Source organism: Sebastes fasciatus, chromosome 16, assembly GCF_043250625.1.
Source record: "Sebastes fasciatus isolate fSebFas1 chromosome 16, fSebFas1.pri, whole genome shotgun sequence".
Taxonomy (NCBI): Eukaryota; Metazoa; Chordata; class Actinopteri; order Perciformes; family Sebastidae; genus Sebastes; species Sebastes fasciatus.
This window is the reverse complement of record NC_133810.1, coordinates 11,719,182-11,738,139: the sequence shown is the minus strand read 5'-3', so window position 1 is coordinate 11,738,139 and position 18,958 is coordinate 11,719,182. Positions and strand designations below refer to the sequence as shown.

At 41.5% G+C, this 18,958-nt stretch overlaps 1 long non-coding RNA gene across 5 annotated transcripts in view; it reads left to right on the top strand.

Annotated features, from left to right (window-relative positions):
- The window catches only part of LOC141752843 (uncharacterized), a 233,080-nt gene that overhangs the window by 7,173 nt on the left and 206,949 nt on the right, over window positions 1–18,958 (top strand). For all 5 annotated transcript variants that reach the window (XR_012590349.1, XR_012590348.1, XR_012590350.1 and 2 more), the window contains exon 2: window positions 3,608–3,684. This is a non-coding gene — a long non-coding RNA (uncharacterized LOC141752843). The remainder of the gene's footprint in view (window positions 1–3,607; window positions 3,685–18,958) is intronic.

The window sequence follows — 18,958 nt, the reverse complement described above, 5'->3', positions numbered from 1 at the left end:
AAACAATTAACCTTGAGCAGAACGAATGAAATTTGGAAGCGGAGTAGCGAACGACGCATGCAGAGTGGGGAGTTCCTGCTGTTGCTCATTAGTGACGTGCCATACATAATGTACAGATATGGAATCGTGCCACATGTTTGCATAAACATGAAGGCTTGTGCCGTTCAAGAAAATTGGCTGTGCTTCTAAACTTATCCAATGTTTATGTATGAGTTTCACGCTGATGGATGGCCTCCATCAGTGTGTTTTGTTACAGATGGATCTATATATTATAACAGCTATACCTGTGTTTTGTTATTTGCATTTTAAAACAAAATAGATCAATTTTCTGACATGTGTGTCTGGTGTTGTGCTGATCTTCAAGCGATTCAACAGATTACTGAGTAATTTTATCTGGAAAGCGGGGGTGTGATGGCATTTTTCAAATTAATGAAAGTTGGGTGGGCTGGATGGAGGATGAATGGATGGGGGTACTCAGGGAGGTGAGACCGAGGGCGGGGCGGTTGTCTCATTGTCGCAATCTTTAAGCTTCAAGTCCCCACGAGATACCTGAGGAAAAGGACACAGAGACAGAAGGACAAAGGAGAGACGGGAGAGAAATATGGTGATCAGGGGATAAAGGAGAATTGAGCTGGTCTAAACAAGGTGGTCTGAACATTGAGTGGTAGATGCATGATCTTTTCTCTTAAGTTAAATGCATGAAGTTTACTTGGTCACCTTGCCTGTCAAGTAAGAAACGATCAAAATACAGCCACAGCAACACATTCTCACTCCCAACTCGTCAAATACCGCCGCTTAATCAGTGCCCCTCGGCATCGGAGACGGACGCATGGGGTACCCCTCTTAAGTTAGATTTGGACGGACCGGGGACAGCATGTCAATATACGCTCGTTACATGCATAGTGTCCTTTCAAAATAAACTTCCGTTTTCACAGGAAGGTAGGTTAAGGCAAAACCACCACTTAGTTAGGGTTAGGAAACGGTCGTGGTTGACGTTTACTTCACTGTCTAGCGACTCACAGGGCTGACAATACTAACGAATCATGTGACTAAAGACTGACGTGACAAAATAAGTCGACGGTACTTTTAGTTTCACGCGGGACACCAACACCGGTCTCCTGGTTGAAAGTCTGGTGTTTGTTTGACGCATGCCCAAAAGAAAAGCCCACATTTCTGGTCAAAAGGAGAAACACACCTACTTTTAGACATTATGAAAGCCTTGGATATCACCAGTTTTTTTGGATATGCGCAAATATTGCAACGCCAACCTTTTCAAGAAGGTGGTTGAAGGAATGGAAGAGGGAGGCTCTGTTCGCATGGTCGGTCAAGTCTGCTACCGGTAATCAGAGTATGCACGGCTGCATGTAAACGAGAATTATAGTGGAATATTCATAAATTGACTCTCATCCCCCCCGCCAAGTTTCTCCCACAGACTTAATAGTCCACAGGAGTGAATGAGGTTTCTAATTGTGTTGACCCTGCAATTAACCAGCAACCTGTCCATGGTGTGACCCTGCCTTCCACTCTGTGCATGCTGGGATATGTCTGCCCTTGACCCAGGAAAGGATTAAGTGGGCAAAAACACAAGAAAGTCGGTTGAGCAAAGATTGCAATCTGTAGATCTCATATTTAAATGAAGTCAAGCAAGCGCATTCAGCAGAGAATACACCGGCAATCACAGCAATACTTTGGAATTCAGCATCAATTGTAAATGTATTTTTATAGGGAGTTAAAGCAATGTTTTCCCAGCCCTCCCTAACGAGATTAGTCACTTTCAAAGAGCAGATACAAGCTGCATGCAGTTGACTGCCTACTCTTGTTCTTTTTCTGCAAACACGTGGATCAGGCGCCAGTCAATGTGAAGTTAAGCACCTGGATCAGATTAGCATGCAGCCGCAGTTGTGACTTGATTTCTCTGAACTCATTACCATTCGCTCACTGTGTTCCTGTAATTATTTCTCAATGCAAAGAAAAAGTACATGCCTCGCGATTGTGAAGGACAGCACAGCATATGATTATCTCAACATTATAGACATTAACATCATATTGATTACTATAACTGCTGCATTATTGATAGTTGTGTGAATTGGATTCTCTGTTGTTGATCGGCCAGAGTCAATCATGTGAGCATGTGTTGAGCAAAACCCTGACACTGGAAATAACATAAATTGATTGCTTTCAGTTTTCAGTAATCAGCAGTAATTACTGAGTTATGGTAAATGATTATGTTTCTCAGAAAGGCAATCAGTAAATCCAAATTACTATCATGCTTGCCAAGAGAGGAAATACATGTGCTGTAAGACATAATGTTTTCTACCAGAGTCCAGTACATGGCCACCCACGTTTGTTTAAGCTTGTCTCTTATAACAGGCTCTGACGCAGGTGTTGGAAACTAATGGTTTATTGTTATGTTTTTTTTTTACAGTATGCTATCAGTGGGGGGAGGTTTAAAGATTGTGTGATGGTTGGCTAAGTATTCTCTCCTTCCTGCAATGGCCTTAAACAACTTGAGACATCGTCATAATGGTCAGTCTGCACAGTTAGGATAAGCACTTCTCTAGACTGAGGCAGGCCGTTTCAAAGTGTGAAACATGAACCCAGGGAGAGGCCAAATTGTTTCTCACTGTATGCCAAACCCAACCTGCCAGCATAGACACAGGTGGGAGACAGCGACAACACACACAACCCAACCGCTAAACTGTCGGCGCCCTGGTGCAGCAGCTGTGCCAGGAGACGGATACAACACCGCCAACACGGTAACCAGTGGCTCAGAGAGATTTGAATGGTTGAAGGGAACAAACATGAGTCACTCGCCTCTCCTCTCATTGACCCATCCACCCAACAATGCTGCAGAAAATGACAGATTTAAGAAGCTTTGGTGACTCCTAGTGGGGGTCGGCACCCCAAGGTTGGGAGCCAGTGGGCTAGATGGTCATTGATTGAACTGGGTGAATGACGTTGCGTTAAAGGACAGAGGATGTGATGTATCACTGTGGGCAAACTGTGCTGCTGTGTATAATACAACCATCAGTCAATATTTTAATAACTGACCCTTCCATCCATCTGGCATACCATAACATCCTCATGTCACACTGACCCATTGCCAAACCAGAAGAGCTGCATGTCTTCTGCTCCATTATGGTCTCAGGAGTGGATCTGACATTGTTTTCACAGGTTTAAACGTGTCCTCAAAACTGCTCAATATGGACATCTGAGTGTTTCAGAAGCAAATTAAGTTTTTCATAAATTGATTGGGTTGAACATCATTCTTATCATGGCTGAGAGTTGCCAGGTTACCAGACAGACATTACTTATGCACTGCATGAATTTTGCTGCGACTTTGTGGGGATGAGAAAGTCTTGGCTTCAGTACTGCAGTCCACAACTCTTTGGGGGAAAGTGCTGAAGTGAATTAAAAAGAGTACTCTGCTTGTGTGTGTGTGTGTGTGTGTGTGTGTTTGCTGTATATTCAGAATGGATAATCACAGTATACAGAGTCTCAAGTAGTACTTTCCAAGTATTCTGCTATGTATACATGCTCTCAAATATATGTAACATGTCAAATGAAAACCAACTGAAAATGCTGAAATTCACTTTCACTGTTACAGATAGGCTTCCATTGGACCACCATGGGACTCTTCCCAACTGATAAAAAGACCAGGAGTTGCTGGATAAAACACATCAGGTAAGATAACATTTCATTTGTGCGTGAAAAAATAGTAGCAGGAGTGAAAGTAGATTGAAGGTCTTGCCGGTACTACTGGGCTACCCCGACCTTCATCGCTTGATATTATTCTCCTCCCACCCCCAGCTTCATGCATCCCTGAACACACGATTCAAGTGGTATGGTGTAGAAAGAAATAAGAAACACTTGACATCATGTATAGCAAATTATTTATTTAAATGGTGAAGATGCTGCAGAATAATTTGTAAATGTTGACAAAAGTTTTGAAGTTTTGAGTTGCTGTTCCGACTTGAGGGGGAATTCATGTGAATTTTAGCACTCGGGACTCCGTATTTCCGATTATTCCAACACCACATGAATGCAGCGCAATCGCCCCATCTCGTAATGTTAATGAAAGTGAAACAGCATTGCAACATGTGTCAACAAATCAAGCTGTGATTAGGGATACAACAGCACACCGTTGTACCGGCACAGTTGCTGTTTCCATGGTTTCCACGCATAGCACCTGCCGTTTACTCGCGGAGCGCTTGTCTGCATGAAAAAGGCATCTTTCTTATCTTGACAAACATCATATGTGTGATTTATTCCACAATTCAAACGGGATCAAAAATTATTTGTCTCTTACCGTTGACTACTGTACATATTTTTTTCTGAAATAAGGTCCCCGTGGGGGACACCGGAAGGGGAGGGACTTCAGCTCTCTATATACTGTATATACCTCCTTTCTTAGGTTTCTTCTTAGGTACTTGCATCACTGTGATGCGACTAAAAGAATATTATTACCAACAACCTTTGTTTGTATCAAACGCTCACCCCCTACTGGCTTGAAAAGCGGCTCTGAAAAGTTGGTAGCTCACTTCATCATTGTTGATGACAGCTGGAGTCGACCCAGATTCATGGCGTAAGTGTCCACAGAAACTTTTCAAACCCCCTCCTGGAGCATAATCTGCCTCTCATCTATCCATTTGTATGCATAATATGTTCTAAAAAGGTTTAAATACACCACTTCTGCTTGTTGCTAGTGTGGTTAGCTGTTTGTGTCCTGCATTCTATATTCTCATCTCCCATTTTTGTCTTTCAGTCATTTTTGAACAGCACCTGCTGGTGGTGTCAGTGAAAAATGGATGGCATGCTGTTTGAAAGTGGCCAGGAAGCCATCAGTTGCATACCAATAACTTCTTTTGGCCGTTTAATAGGCTGCTTTACTTGGATATCTTATTTCTGACGTACATACCCGACTTCATCCTGCGTCTCTCTGCAGCTTCTTCTTTCTCTGTTGTTTCCGAACCTGTGGAGTGAGCTCTCATTCCCTGCCTCATCTTTCTCTTCCCACCACTCTCCACTGCATCAGAGGCGAGCCATGCTCCCCCGCTATGTGCCGCGCCTGTGGAGAGTCTCGTCACTCACCCAGACCTAGGACACCTCCTGACAAGGTCACAGAGGTCTGCCACTCTGAGATTAAAACAGCTCCATCCATCCAGAGAGTTCCCCCTCCGGGCGGCCATTATCATAGCAGATCGCCATGCCAAAAAGCTCAAATGGATATGTAGTGCACAGGCTGTGACCTTCCAACAGACTGCTGTCATTTTCAGGTCTCTCTGTCTTGTGAGATGGGGATGGTCGGTGGTTATAGCGTTTTCTTTTAGGTGGAATGATGCTGTCACACATTCAGTTTCACACAAACACGGCTGTCAAAACTGGCACACAACCATCATTAGTGCCTACTAGTGCGCACATGTTTGCTTGTGTGGGGTTTTGTTCGACTCATGGTACGCCGTGGGAGTAAGAGGGCAGTCTGGCTTGGGGACCATCCATTATTTCTGTCTTGAGGTTAAAAATGTAGTCTGTTTGGCATCAAATATTTTTTTTCTGTGTAGACAAGAAAGAGAAAAATATCCCAGACACTACAGTGCCACTTCACTGCAATTCATCATCTCCTCATAAACAATGATGGACATTAAATGCTGCTACTTATCACCACCTTCCCTTTCACTGCTGTTTTTTACATTGTGTGTTTATTGAAGAGGACAGAGAAAGATAGGAAGTGATAGCAGCTCTTGATTATAGTAAATAAGCAACCTGTCAGTAAGGATGGAAAACACAAAGTTGAGACATCCTTGTTAGATTAGTGGAAGTGCAATAAAGCTGTAAATTACTTTTAGAAGGCTGTCTGATAATCTCCCTTACAGCCATAAAGTAATACAACAGAGAATTCCTGTAAAATGTGACCTGGTTTCATCCAATGTAAAATGCAGCGTAAAGACCTACTGAGGCAAACAAACAGAACCCATCTGTTTGTTTCGAAAAAGCAAACTAATTACTGTGATTTTACCCTGATTTATTGATATTTAAATGTGACACAAAGTGGTGGTGAGAAAGCTTCTAGTAGTTTACCTCTGTATGCCCATTTGCATTTTGCAGTTTTTGCTTCACAATGACTTGGGTTAGGGTTAGGGTTGGCTGACATATTGGATTGATTCCTATATTTTATGATTCTGAACTGATTTTAAAAAAAAAGAAAAGAAATCTAGTTTTGCATGGTTTTATCAATGTTATGGTTTCTTATTGCAAGGGCACAATGATGATCAATCATTTCATCTTTAATGACAGAATGCGTTGCATTTTGGATTTCATAACTTATTAACTAACTTTGAAAGATGAAGGTGAAGTATTTTGTGAATATAGTGCAAACAAAGTGAAGCACGAACCTCCAGCAGTAGCAAACAAGCGGGCAAACCAACACACGTACACTGCACTACATTACAAAACTTCAGCCAACCTTGTGATTGACAGGTCGCTACCACGGCGTTGTCTGGTCTGGGAGTTGTCCGTGTTTTTGTCTTACAACTTTAACCCTTTCACAGAGTCTTTCCAGTTCATGAAAGTTAATTATAACATTTTGGTCACTTAAAATTGTCTTATTCAGCGTTCGGTTATACTTAGCTCCACCCTCTCGTGTCACTTCTGGTTGCAAAAAACCAAGATGGCGACGGACAAAATGTCGAACTCGAGGCTTCAAAACGCCAGTCCACAAACCAATGAGTGACACCACGGTGACTATGTCCACTTGTTATATACAGTCTATGTTCCATTAATTTCAAATTACCTTTCCCCGTACAGTATTATTAATAACAATGGGCTTTCCTGGTATAGTTTTGCAGTGGAGAGGGTGTTGAATGCCGCTCTTTTAATTTAGTCATCTTGTTGCAGTGTCTTTTTCTGTAGTGGTTGAATGCCAACCAACTGGACTCAACTCCTAATAATATTCATGTACCAGTAGTGGATGATATTCACATTAGGGAAAGCAACCGCCACAACCACTATGTTAACATTTCTTCCTTTTTTGAATTCTTTACAATGGGAGCGCCGTGTATTCACACTTTGCTACAAACACCGGCAGCGTGACGAGTTGCTGAGCGTCTATTCTATTCATTTGGTGTCTATAGACTATAGACCAGCTTCTGTTTTTCTGTAGAAGAACCTTGCCAGATTGAGCCATGGTGGTGGTCAGTAAAGCACTTTGATTTTGTTATTCTCAGGAGACTGTAATAGGTTTCCAAATGATGGGAAAAAAAAAAGGAAAAAACCCATGTTCTCTCACATTATTTTCTCTGCTTCAGAGCGACCTTTGTCTAGACCAGTTCGCTTAACTGCTAGTTGTGTTTCATATTACTTTAAAGTGGACTAAAAACATGATGGTTTGGCACACAGTGCAAGGGATGAGAGCCTGCAAAGAGCTCTCGGCACTTCACTGACCACAAATTTAAAACTAATTTTCTCAACACTCAAAGGTGAGTCAAACAAAGTTCTTGTTTCTCAACAGCAGGTTAAACACCACTGTGGCCATATCCCAACATTTTTTTAGGAAATGCTGCTGGACAGTCTTGAGTGTTTTTGAGTACCGTGTAAAAGTGAATACTGAGACCAGGCAACATTACATGTTGTTCCAACCTTTATGAGCGAAAGCAAAACATCAATTTTAACCTGTCTTATCCAATGAACCAGAACAGGAGTGATTTCTGACACCGAGGGAATACTCATATTGCATCTGCTGTGTTTCATCATGTAAACTGATGCACTGACGTGAAATATCAATCTTTTGCCGCTTTATTTTCATTAACTTTGTAGCCGCTCTGCCTACTACCCATTCTCCCCATCTTCTTCACCACAGCCTGTTCCATATTTAGACGGCATTAGATGTGAATTGATGAGAGAGTTAGTGTGTGTTTGTCTACCCTGGAGCAACTCTGGGCCTAGTGGGGGCAGGGACGTGGGTACGGGAGAGATTGGGGGATCTAATGTGAGTGTGAGGATAGTGTGTGTGTTTGCGTATGAACACTGTCAGGAGGTTTGCCAAGACTCAGGCAGCGTGTGCCCGGGGGGTAAGGAGGACTGGGATGTATTTGTTTGGAGATGAATGCGCGCACACATCCACACGCGCACACGCAGGCACACGATGCGTCTAATTGGCAGAAGACAGCTGCTGCCAACCAGAAAACCCATGTGAAAGTACTCATCGTGCTTTGGCCACACAGGCAGCCACGCCACACTTAACAATTTACCCTCATCGTAATGAGAAAGCAAATGTGCAGCGAATTCATTTCCCGTCCAAAGCGTTTTATTTACAAGCCATATAGCAGCGCAAAAGCTAACAACCTTTGATTGTCATAATCTTCTCATCATAGTTATTGTCTTTGTTATAACTCAACGATTCATTAGGCTGGTATCAAGTTGACAGACTTGCAGAGCGGAGAGAGATTATAGTTTATGGGTCGTTTTGTTTCCATTAAATTGTCAAGTTGTTTCCCAAGCATGCTGTAACACTTAATATACATCGTCAGTGAAGACACTTCCTCTAAGAGGACTTCAGTAGACTGTTTTTTTTTTTTTTTGGCAAATAGTTTTGACGTCATAATTTTAATAATTAAGATTGCAAATACAGAGACACGGGTTGTGTGTGTGTGTGTCGGTGTGGGCACATTGATGGTGTAATGATTAATTCCAACAGGAAATTTGATTGAATATTTCATTATTTCAGGCAGCAAATATTTAATGCAACATAACCTCTCACAATAAGTTCTTATTCAACGTTATGAGTTTCATTGAAAGAGTATGAAAGCTCAATCTTCTTTTTTTAGTTAACAGTAAGAACAGGCCAATAGTTCAAACACTTTCTTTTACTTTCAGGGTTAAAAATTCACACTGAAATAACAACAGCTCAATCTGTATTACCGGTACAGGAAGGATAAGAGCATGTGGTTGGTGGACAGTAGCAGAAAAGAGTTATGGAGGTTTTCGATTAAAGGTGGAAATGTGGCTTCAAATTACATTCTTTATTTTCTCGATTTCATCCAGCTGGCACCAGTTTTATCCCTAGGTGACTACAATTTCAAACACAAAAGCCAAATGCTCCAAAACACTTTGAGCTACTTTATTTATCAGGATTTCCAACCCGGTCTCACGGGAAGGCGTATAAATACCACGATGTTACGCAGACATTCCGCGTGTCTTGAGTATGCATTTTAGCGTGCCATTTGTACGCCACGCAAATGTCCACAGTTAGATTTAGGTAAGAAAACCACTAACTTAGGTCACGGCAAGAAAATCACTTAGTTAGGGTAAGGGAAAACGTCATGGTTGGGCTTAAAATAAACAAGTAAACTAATTAAACTTTCTCGATTTTTATACTTCGTCACTAACTCTTATCGTAGCATTTATACGTGGATGCATTTACATTGCAGTCACTACAGGACACATGGCGTACAGAAGACACGCGGAAATCAAGAAAGGCGTTCTTATTGCATGCTAAACGCCTCGCGCATTATCGTGGCATTTATACGCATTTTCGTGCGAACGAGCTGGGGTTTCAGTCAATGACCTTGACTAAGGTTAGTCAGATGGACTGCCAGTTTTATACAATTTCATATCTATAAGTGGGTTTCATATCTATAAATGAGTAATCTGTCTTCTATTAGTTCGCAGGTACTGCAGTAACAGCCTGAAAACAGCTGCATATTGTACCGTCCTCCTTTCCCCGGGGGATTATTTAATTCCGAAATGTGTGTCTGGTCATAGTTAACAGCTCTGCGCTGTGTGCTGCAGCAGGATGGCACTATATGTGCTCATAACAATGTAGAAAACCATAGTGGAAAATAAAAAAACAAAACATAATTAAATTACAAAAATGTTTTTTTTTTTATTTGTGAATCAAATCAGAATTTTAAAAGATAAGAAAACCCTGATTGTATTGTTCTAATCTCAAAATTTCTAACCTTTAGTCCACACATTTTAATGCATTCTTTACATCATTACACATATCTTTGAGGCAACCTTCAGACGTACATTGGGAGAGCTGTGATGGGTCTGTGTGGAAGGATCCCAGAGCAGAGAGATGTGAGTGAAAGATGTGGTGGCATGGTTGTTTAGAGAACTCAGCAATAAGAGGCACAAGTTAGTAACTCACTAAAATTATCCGTTCACTAATTTGAAATAAACTCTCATTGATGCAAGACACATAAGCTGTCTCAGACACCGTTGCCCCCCCCCCCGCTGCAGTTCCCGCTCCGCCCAGTAGATGGAAGCAAAGCCACACAGACATAAGAACTAGCTGGGTGTGAGTTTCTCCAGATGGTGAGTGGCACGCTGGAGCTCCTCTGCCCTTCTTTCCCCAAGCAGGCAGACAGGTCCTTTCAACTCTCTTCAATCAAGTTTCCATAAAGGCAGAAAGAGACCTAGTGCTCCTTGCAGCGAGGGCTTTGCGAGAGCTTCATTCCAAAGTGACAGATACGAGCGGGTTTTTCAGATCCAAGCGACCTGCGCCCCGACAGGGAGAGAAAAATAGCAACGGAGAGAGGAAAGTGAGAAGGAGGTCGTTGGCATCGAGAAAGTGCAGATTTGATTACCAAATGGAGTTTACCGGAGACCCTGAGGTCTGGAAAACACAAATGAAATAAAAGCATAGTTGACTCAGGGACTCTGTACATCTTTTTCTCTCTACTGATCCAACTTTGAACCTGCAGTTTTTTAAGCCACGGGTGTATGTAATACGGGTTCTTGTTCTCTCTCCTGCTGCATCTCCCTCTCTAATTAATGCTCGGCTATGTGAACCCAGGATTAGATCAGGCCGGGGAAATCAATGGCTGACAGCACAGAAATAAGAGGAGGAGAGCAATAAGCAAGCTGTCACATTTTAATCAGGGTGGGTGAGGATCGTATAAGCAATAGCAACGGTTCCCCTTTGAGGTCTGTGTCAGTGGCATGCATGCAGGTATGCAGCGTGTATACATCCACATGTAAGCCGGTGTCAAGGGTAGCTTATAGAGGAAGACTGTGTGATGTCTGTGGGAGAGGTTGGACCCCGAAGTTCCCACAGAAGGACCGACTGATCCATGGAAGTCTTGGAGGCATGCACGGCTCTGCAAGAGTGCAACCTCAGCGGCGGCAGTCGTGGGAATAGGAGCCACCCCGCAGCGTATTTTCACAAACCGGCCGCAAATTGAAAACATCACACTCGACTCCCCATAACATGACTTCACCAGGGTGTTGAATCCTGCAAATGAGTGTGTGTGTGTGAAACGAATATTCAGGGTAGCATTTTGCTTAAAAAGATACTTTTTTAAAGAAAATCTTGCCCCTACCAAAAACCTAGAACTTTAATGAGAAAAACACTGAGGCAACGCGAGATTCATATTAGTGTTCATCTCGGGGGCACAGGCTAGCATTCCAGTGATCTCGCATGAATGGCTCTCGCATACAGCAGAGCTGAGCTCGGTTAAAGTGCTCTGCTTCTGCCTCAACAATAGCGGTAATAGACTGAACAGTGGGGGAAAGTGAATTAAGTTAAACTAGATTGAAGTTATATTGAGATGCACTGCTTAGATCTGTGATTGGAACATTTTCAGTCGGCACACCATCTCCCGAGGTGTTTATGAATATACCCTCTTTTGTAAAAACACTCAGACTAGGGATGTCACGGTGAGGAGATTTTCCCAGCGGTTAATAAACTTGTGACAAACACAGGTGTTACCGATTACACCGGACAGTTTAGAAGAAAAGACGCCGCTCAATATATGTAGAGCGCTTACTTTGATCTTTAACGTTGGATGTGTGTCTGGCCTCTCTGGTCCGGATTTCGCTGCGAGGCTGCAGGTTTCCACACTGATATGCGAAAATGAACTAAATGGGTTTTATTTCTATAAAAAAACGCAAAACAACACCCCTAGCTTTCCGACAGCAAGCAGACAAACCTTTGGATATTCTGAACAACTCTCCCGATCGTTTCTCGTGAGCAATCAGAGCTATTAAAACATACCTTTTTGTCTCTTCTTTAACATTCATAAACAGGCTAACAGGTGTGTTCTGTGGCTCGCTTTCCTCACACAACTGAGGCATGGGCAAGACTCCACCTTGCTGAGTTTAGATACCTAGTTGGCATCTACATGCGACTTTGAGGACAATTTGAAGCTATTCTGCAAACGAAAAGACATCTTTAAAACTAAAAGTTGTGGTCAAAATTGCTATCAGAAGATTGTTTAAAGTCTGTAGAGGCGGCAACAAGCTGCAGTGTCAGTTTAATTTGTGTCTCCTGATCCCAATCCTTTAATCCACAGTGCTGGTTCCACTGATACACAGGGCTATTTTTTTTCCCAATGGGTCATGTTGGCTAAGCCGCTGTTCCCACCCCTTGTCAGTATACTGCACCTGTATATGTCACTACCAGCAGGTCTACCAGATTATATGCTTGGTAGTACCGTCAGATTCTGACTGCTGTAAACAAAGTTTCAGTTATAGGAAAACTATTCAGTTTTAAGTCTCACTCAGATGGCCCTTTTTAAACGTATAGTCCCATTCCAACAAGCTGTTAAATTTTATTTTAAGCCACAACTTGAATTGTTGTTATTTCTGACTAAAACCTGGTTAAAAGGCCTTCATACACTGGGGGTGTGACGAATAAACAACACAAAAATCAAAAGTATTCATACCGGCAGCGATGCAAATTTGCGATAGTTGCAACACTTTTACAATCAAAGGTTTGAATAAATTTGTGCAGAGCACCGATTACCAGGCTCCTATTGACCCAGAGCAGCGTCTGGCAGTCTGTCTGAGATAAGTTGCTGTACTGTACAGCCTAAACTGCTGTAAGCCATTTCATTGAGTTTCCTTTTAGCAAACTGCTCTGAGTGAATTTGCCTCTGGTAAACAGTTACAGCGTATATATCTATGGCTTTTATTGTGAAAGGTAAGAACGGAAGGAGTGGATCTGGTCTGCGCTGCCTTTGTTGAAGGTTGTTCAAGGTCGAAAGGAGTAATAAAGTTTGCTGTCTTGGTTCGGACTTCGGAGCCTCCGTGTTGTTGTACACTATAGTGTACGTATTGAATATGTCCGTTACGCACAATGTGATTGGTTGATGCTTTACTCACGGTGTGAAAGCTCAGAAAAACACCTTGTTCCCAAAAAAACTGAACGGGTAGCTAATAGTCGCGTTCTGTTGAAAGCATTCATGACAAATAGTTCAAAAAATATATAATTACGTGCACGAAAAATATGCCCCCAGTGTGTAAAAACCTTAAAACCGATTGACTCAATTTTCTTTTTGTCTACAGATTGACATAATCGAGGTGGACAAAATGAGACACCTTTACCTCAGGTAGATGTTGTGGTCTAGGTGTACATAACAAACTGGCAACTCATTGTACATTCTATTGACTTATTCATGAACCGACCACTGCAGTAGTTACTTGAATTTCAGCCAACAAATGCACCAAAGTGCAGTGCAAACATAAATAATCAAATAATATATTAAATAAATAATAAATAAACAAAGTAAAAAGTAGTTCCAATTACTTTTTAGTAGTATTTGTTTGGCTGAATGTCCTCTGCTCCTGTTTGCTGTGCATTCATTGCTGCCAACTGCATTCCTAAGGGCAGGCTCCTTAGAGGAGCCACTGCTTTTACAATTAGCTTGCTAAGCGGCGTCCTTCCATTTACCGTGTGGCTTAATGCAAACCAATACACGTAGCGAGGCCCCTCAGGACCTAATTCCCTACGGCAGGGCATTCTGCTGGAAAGACAACGGTGCACTTTTACATCCAAGATTTCCATTGATTTTGTAGGGGTTTGCAAAGCAAATGATAGTGTATTTAAATTCAAGGAAGTTGCTTAGAGAGATGGAAAGTTTGAGGTCAGGTAGCTGGAAGTGAAAGAAAATGCCCTCCGTCATGGTGTTTACTGGAACAGCACAAGCCTTGGGAGCTTTTTTTATTTTTCCAAAGTGTAGAAGAGCTGAATGTGCAGATTAGAACACCAAAATACCTCACATCTCCCACATCAGCAGCTGGCAGACCGTTCCGTATGCCTTCTGATGTTGGAACAGGCAACAAAATGCGTCTCAGGTTAATGTATTTCTACTGAGCGAGTAAAGCAGTATGCATGAGTCACGTCTGAGATTTCGACAATGGCATTGTTCATGGCTGCAGTGACTCATTTCAGCACACATACCGTTACAGTAAAGTATGATGCAACTGCAAGCTTGCATTTCTGGACTCCTCTAGCTGCGAGCTCCAGCACTACTGCAGATAATTTGTTCCACTGAGTGGATGCACGCATTTGTGTGTACTTGTGTGTTGCACCTCAACCGCCCCAGTTGTCTTACACTGTTTGCAAGACAGGACAAGAGAAATAGGATTTGGTGTGCATGTGTGTAAATGAGACAGTATGCACATGGTATAGTTTTGAGAATGGATGAGTTGCTGTGAACTGTCAGTCCACTGCAGGTGGTGCAGATACTGCAGAATAGTGAAGAACCAAACAATGTGAAAGGAAATTACTGAAAGAAGTCGTGGGATGATCAGTCCACATGGGTATTAATTTTTCTGCTGTGCAGGTGTTATGGTACATGTCCACAGGGTCGTATTTAGACGTGAGGGATCCCCTCGCTTCCCAGCATTGGAGGCTTGATGGGCTGCCACTAGACACAAGGCACTAGGCACCTGATTGGACGAACGCTTTCCCTCATGGGCTGCTACTCCCAGTTTTCAAACCAGAACCAACATGCTCTTTTGGAAACTTTTTTCTCTTACATTATGAAAATAGTTCACCGAAATGTGTTTCTGAAAACATTTTATGCGAGAAATAAGCCATGCAAATGCTGAATCTGTCTTTATTTTAGATCGGCACCGGTTGGTTTAAAATTTTTCTCTGGAGTTTCCAGAGGTGGCGAGTTGCGCCGGATACCCCCGATTTGCCTTCGAATGAAATCCGTGAGCTCGTGTTTACAACATGGGAAGTCGTAGACACAATATGCTTGGCGTTCAAGTGGTTAAACACCAATGAAAACAACGGAAATATTATTAACTTTACTGTCGTCGTCTAGGAGCCTCATAGGCTAACAATTTAGCAAGCTAGCAAGTGGATAACATAATGCAGAAACTTTCCACTTACAAGGTCAGGCTAGGCTAGTAGATATTCGCTGAATTTGACAAAAAGTGTATTGGATTATAATCACAGTGGAGGCATGTACACTTTTGTATAATATAAGTTTATAAGTTGTCTTGGCAACATATCTTATTGGTCACAAAATATTAGGCTATTTAATATGCTATTAATTAATTAATTTTGTTTATTTGTCATATTATACAGATATTTTGGCTGTTGATAATTTCCTCTGCAGGTCAACTACATGAAATACCAGCAAAGAAATGTGATGTAAATGTAAACCCTGCTCTAGAGACTAGACAGATGTTGGACTGATAATGGATGAGAATGAAAGGTAGAGAGGGAGCGAATGGAGGATGGAGCTAGTGCGGGAATAAGAGTTACAAAATGCATGAAGACGTGAGAGTAAAATTGGGAGAGAAGATGAAATGGAATACTCTTCTTATACTTGGCTGCACATTTCGGTGTTTGATCAAGGCAGCACTCACTGATTGACAAGTGTAGCTGCACACTAAACAGATTTCGCTCCTATGTGATGGAGCTAAGCAAAATTACCAAATATATAACAGCTTTTATCATATTGGTATGTCAAATTCATCAAATGTCAAGTAATCTGTGATCCCTAGAGGACATATAGGCAGTGCAACATCGGAGGAGGCACAGACACGGAGAACTGGACAGGAACTAGTGTTTACAGGGAGTCTGATGGTGGGTGACAGTGAGATCAACATGTTCTAGACATAATAACCCAGTCAAATAGGAGCACATTAGGGGTATTGGAAGGAAGAGCAAAAATAAATTGATTTAAATAAATCTGATTTGAATAAATACAGCCACAGGAGGTGTTTAAAAGACATTTTCATGCCAAATGTGGATAAACAGCAACGGAGTTATTTAATTTTTTTTATGATTAGCTCTTAATAAAGTCACACTAAAATGGAAAATAAAATACTACAGGGTTCAGCATAAAAAATAGGTTTGAATATATAAGTTATGAAAAGTGTTAAGGAAGAAGTATTGGGAGTTAAAAGGCACAGGGGAAAAGGAGCAGTGAGGAGAGGAAATGAAATGAAAAAGTAAGAGAAGAGATGTATGGCGGGACATTAAAGAGGAGTGGGAAGCTCAATATTGGAAAGGAGTACCAGAGGAACATGAGATGAAGAGGGAGAAAACGTGATTGAGGGTCTGAGATTGAGCATAGCACTATGTAGATAATGAAGTCGAGTGAGAGAATAACTGAGCTTGAAGCAGGACATGCATGCGTGTTCAGCAGACAAATTAAGCAGGTCAACAGTAGATGTCACATAGAAGTGGTGTACATCACCTAAAAGCTGGGAACCTGAAGATTAATTTGAGATGTAGCACTGTGTGTCAAGTTATTCAGAAATAAACATGAATGAATGAATGAAATAATCCATTAAAATAGTGGTGAAATGTTTAAGGGCTTAGAACATTATGATGGTAATATATGATGGTCATTCCCATGCTCTATTATGCCGCATAACTTGTTGCAACAATTATTGGGTTGATAGCAGTTGTTACACAGATTTGGTGCTAAATTTAACCATTTTTTACCAATCGAAAACTGATAAAAACTATCAATAATCCCTCCAAAATACCACGTTAAGATACCAAGACCTTGAGGAACACCATAGAAAAAGTCATGCTGTGATTTGGTATCAAAAACTTTTGACATTTGGAGATTTCTGCAGGAATTGCATTTTTTGGTGATTGGATGGCGATCATTTCTGTTCTGGAAACTTCTCAGAAACCCCCTTATTGTTAATCTACCTGGGAAAGCCATCTATCTTCTGAATGCTCTAGGTCTCTAGTTTGTGGCTGTAAAGTTTCATGAGGCTGTGATTATCCTAGAGGTCACCACAGGTCATTTTATACAGTGAGGTCAAGTTTAAAAACAATGGTCTCACTACAATGAAATGGCTACTATGGGGACTAACATCATCACACATGAATACAGTTAGGCTCATTGGATCCACAAGAGTCTCAGCTTTACAGTGATACACAATTGATGTAATTCCCAGACTGTTTAGGGACCCCAGTATGCAGAAATATTCAAATACACCATTTTAGAATAGGTGAAAAATAACACATTTATACTGCATTAAAAAAACTGCCTGTTTTTTGCCCAAAACTGCATGTGATTATCATAAAGTGGGCATATCTGTAAAGGGGAAACTCGTGGGTACCCATAGAACCCATTTTCATTCACATATCTAGAGGTCAGAGGTCAAAGGACCCCTTTGAAAATTAACATGCCAGTTTTTCCTCTACAAAATTTAGCCCAACTTTGGAGCGTTATTTAGCCTCCTTCCCGACAAGATAGCATGACATGGTTGGTAACAATGGATTCCTTGGTTTTCTAGTTTACCATGATATATTTATAACTAGCTTTAAAACTGTACCTGCTATAGCCTCTGAAAGACAGTAAAGTTGGTCGGGGACCCGGGGTTCTCAGAGGGTTAAAGTAAAACAAACAAGTTATTTTGGAGTGGCAGATGTATTCTTTAGGAAGTTGTTCATATTAAATTAGGCACTGCAGCGGTGCCTTGGAGGAGGCTATAGAGATATTTATTCGAGGTGTGTTGTGATGAGTGAAGCCCCTTGTGAGCAAGTGAAGAATGATGCATTCAAATGAAATCAATGATCCATAAAGACTATGTCTATATTCCATTCTGTATTGTATCTCTGCCAATTCTGCCTCATGCTCAAAGCTCAATTTTCTCTCTCCACTCTCCTCCTATCACCCCTTCTCTTTTTCCTTGCCTTCACACTCCTCAATCTCAGACTCCAAACTTACTTCACACTCGCTTTAATTGTACACTCATCAGATGGATTGTCAAAGGAGGAATGGGCAGACAAAAAGAGTTAAGCTCCACTGTCTGTGGGGAAACAGTGTCACGGGCAGCTTTCAATCTCTTTCTCAGGATGGATCAATAAACTTCACACCCAGGACTCAAGTTTGACCCAGCCAAGCAAGAGAAACAATTCAAGATAGGTGGGCTGAGGGATGTCAACATTTTTACTTTGGGATTTTGACAACACACACGTCTTTTCTTTTGTCGATGAAAGCTGCAATAGTCAGTATTAACCCACAGAATCTCTAACAAATGCATCAACATTGATGAAAAAGACCTATGTGTACTATTTGGGTGCTCACTTGAATTAACCAATTTAAAACTTATAGCAAAGTTTGAATGTTTCCAGTGCTCTGCTTATCTAAATGCGCTGACATGGTTAAAGCCATTCGGGCAAGAGTTTTATTACTTCCAGTGAGTGAGGTTACTAATTTCACAGTAGTATTATGGGCCATATACTGTGGCCTCCAAAGACAGCTCCCTCTGGGCTGCGCAAAGTTGGTGCAATGATTAGAAATTCAACCGGCCACAGCAGTCCTATATTCTAGAGGAAAAACCAGACAGTTGTAGAGGTCAATTTGCTGTGGCTAAATGCATATATGAAGTAAGTTGCAGTGCTACTGAGGAAAACCCTCCGAAATCCATATGCTGTTGTGCAATTCACTGCGTCCGTTAATTTTATGGTCTATGAAACTAAACTAATAAAACACTCATTCGGAGTATTAGAAATGAGTCACCTTACCCTTCTGAATTCCTGCTGAATCAGCGCTCCCTTCATCAACTGAAGACACACCTCTTTCTACATCTGCTGCCAAACTGCAATCAATCCTCTGGTCATCTGGAAGACAACTGAACCTATATGCTGTTGTCTTTTTAGTGAGGGAGTGATGTCCACGATGAAAATTCATAATTTCTCCATATAGTACAGGCATATTGGAAAAACCTGACATCTTAAGAGGGATTT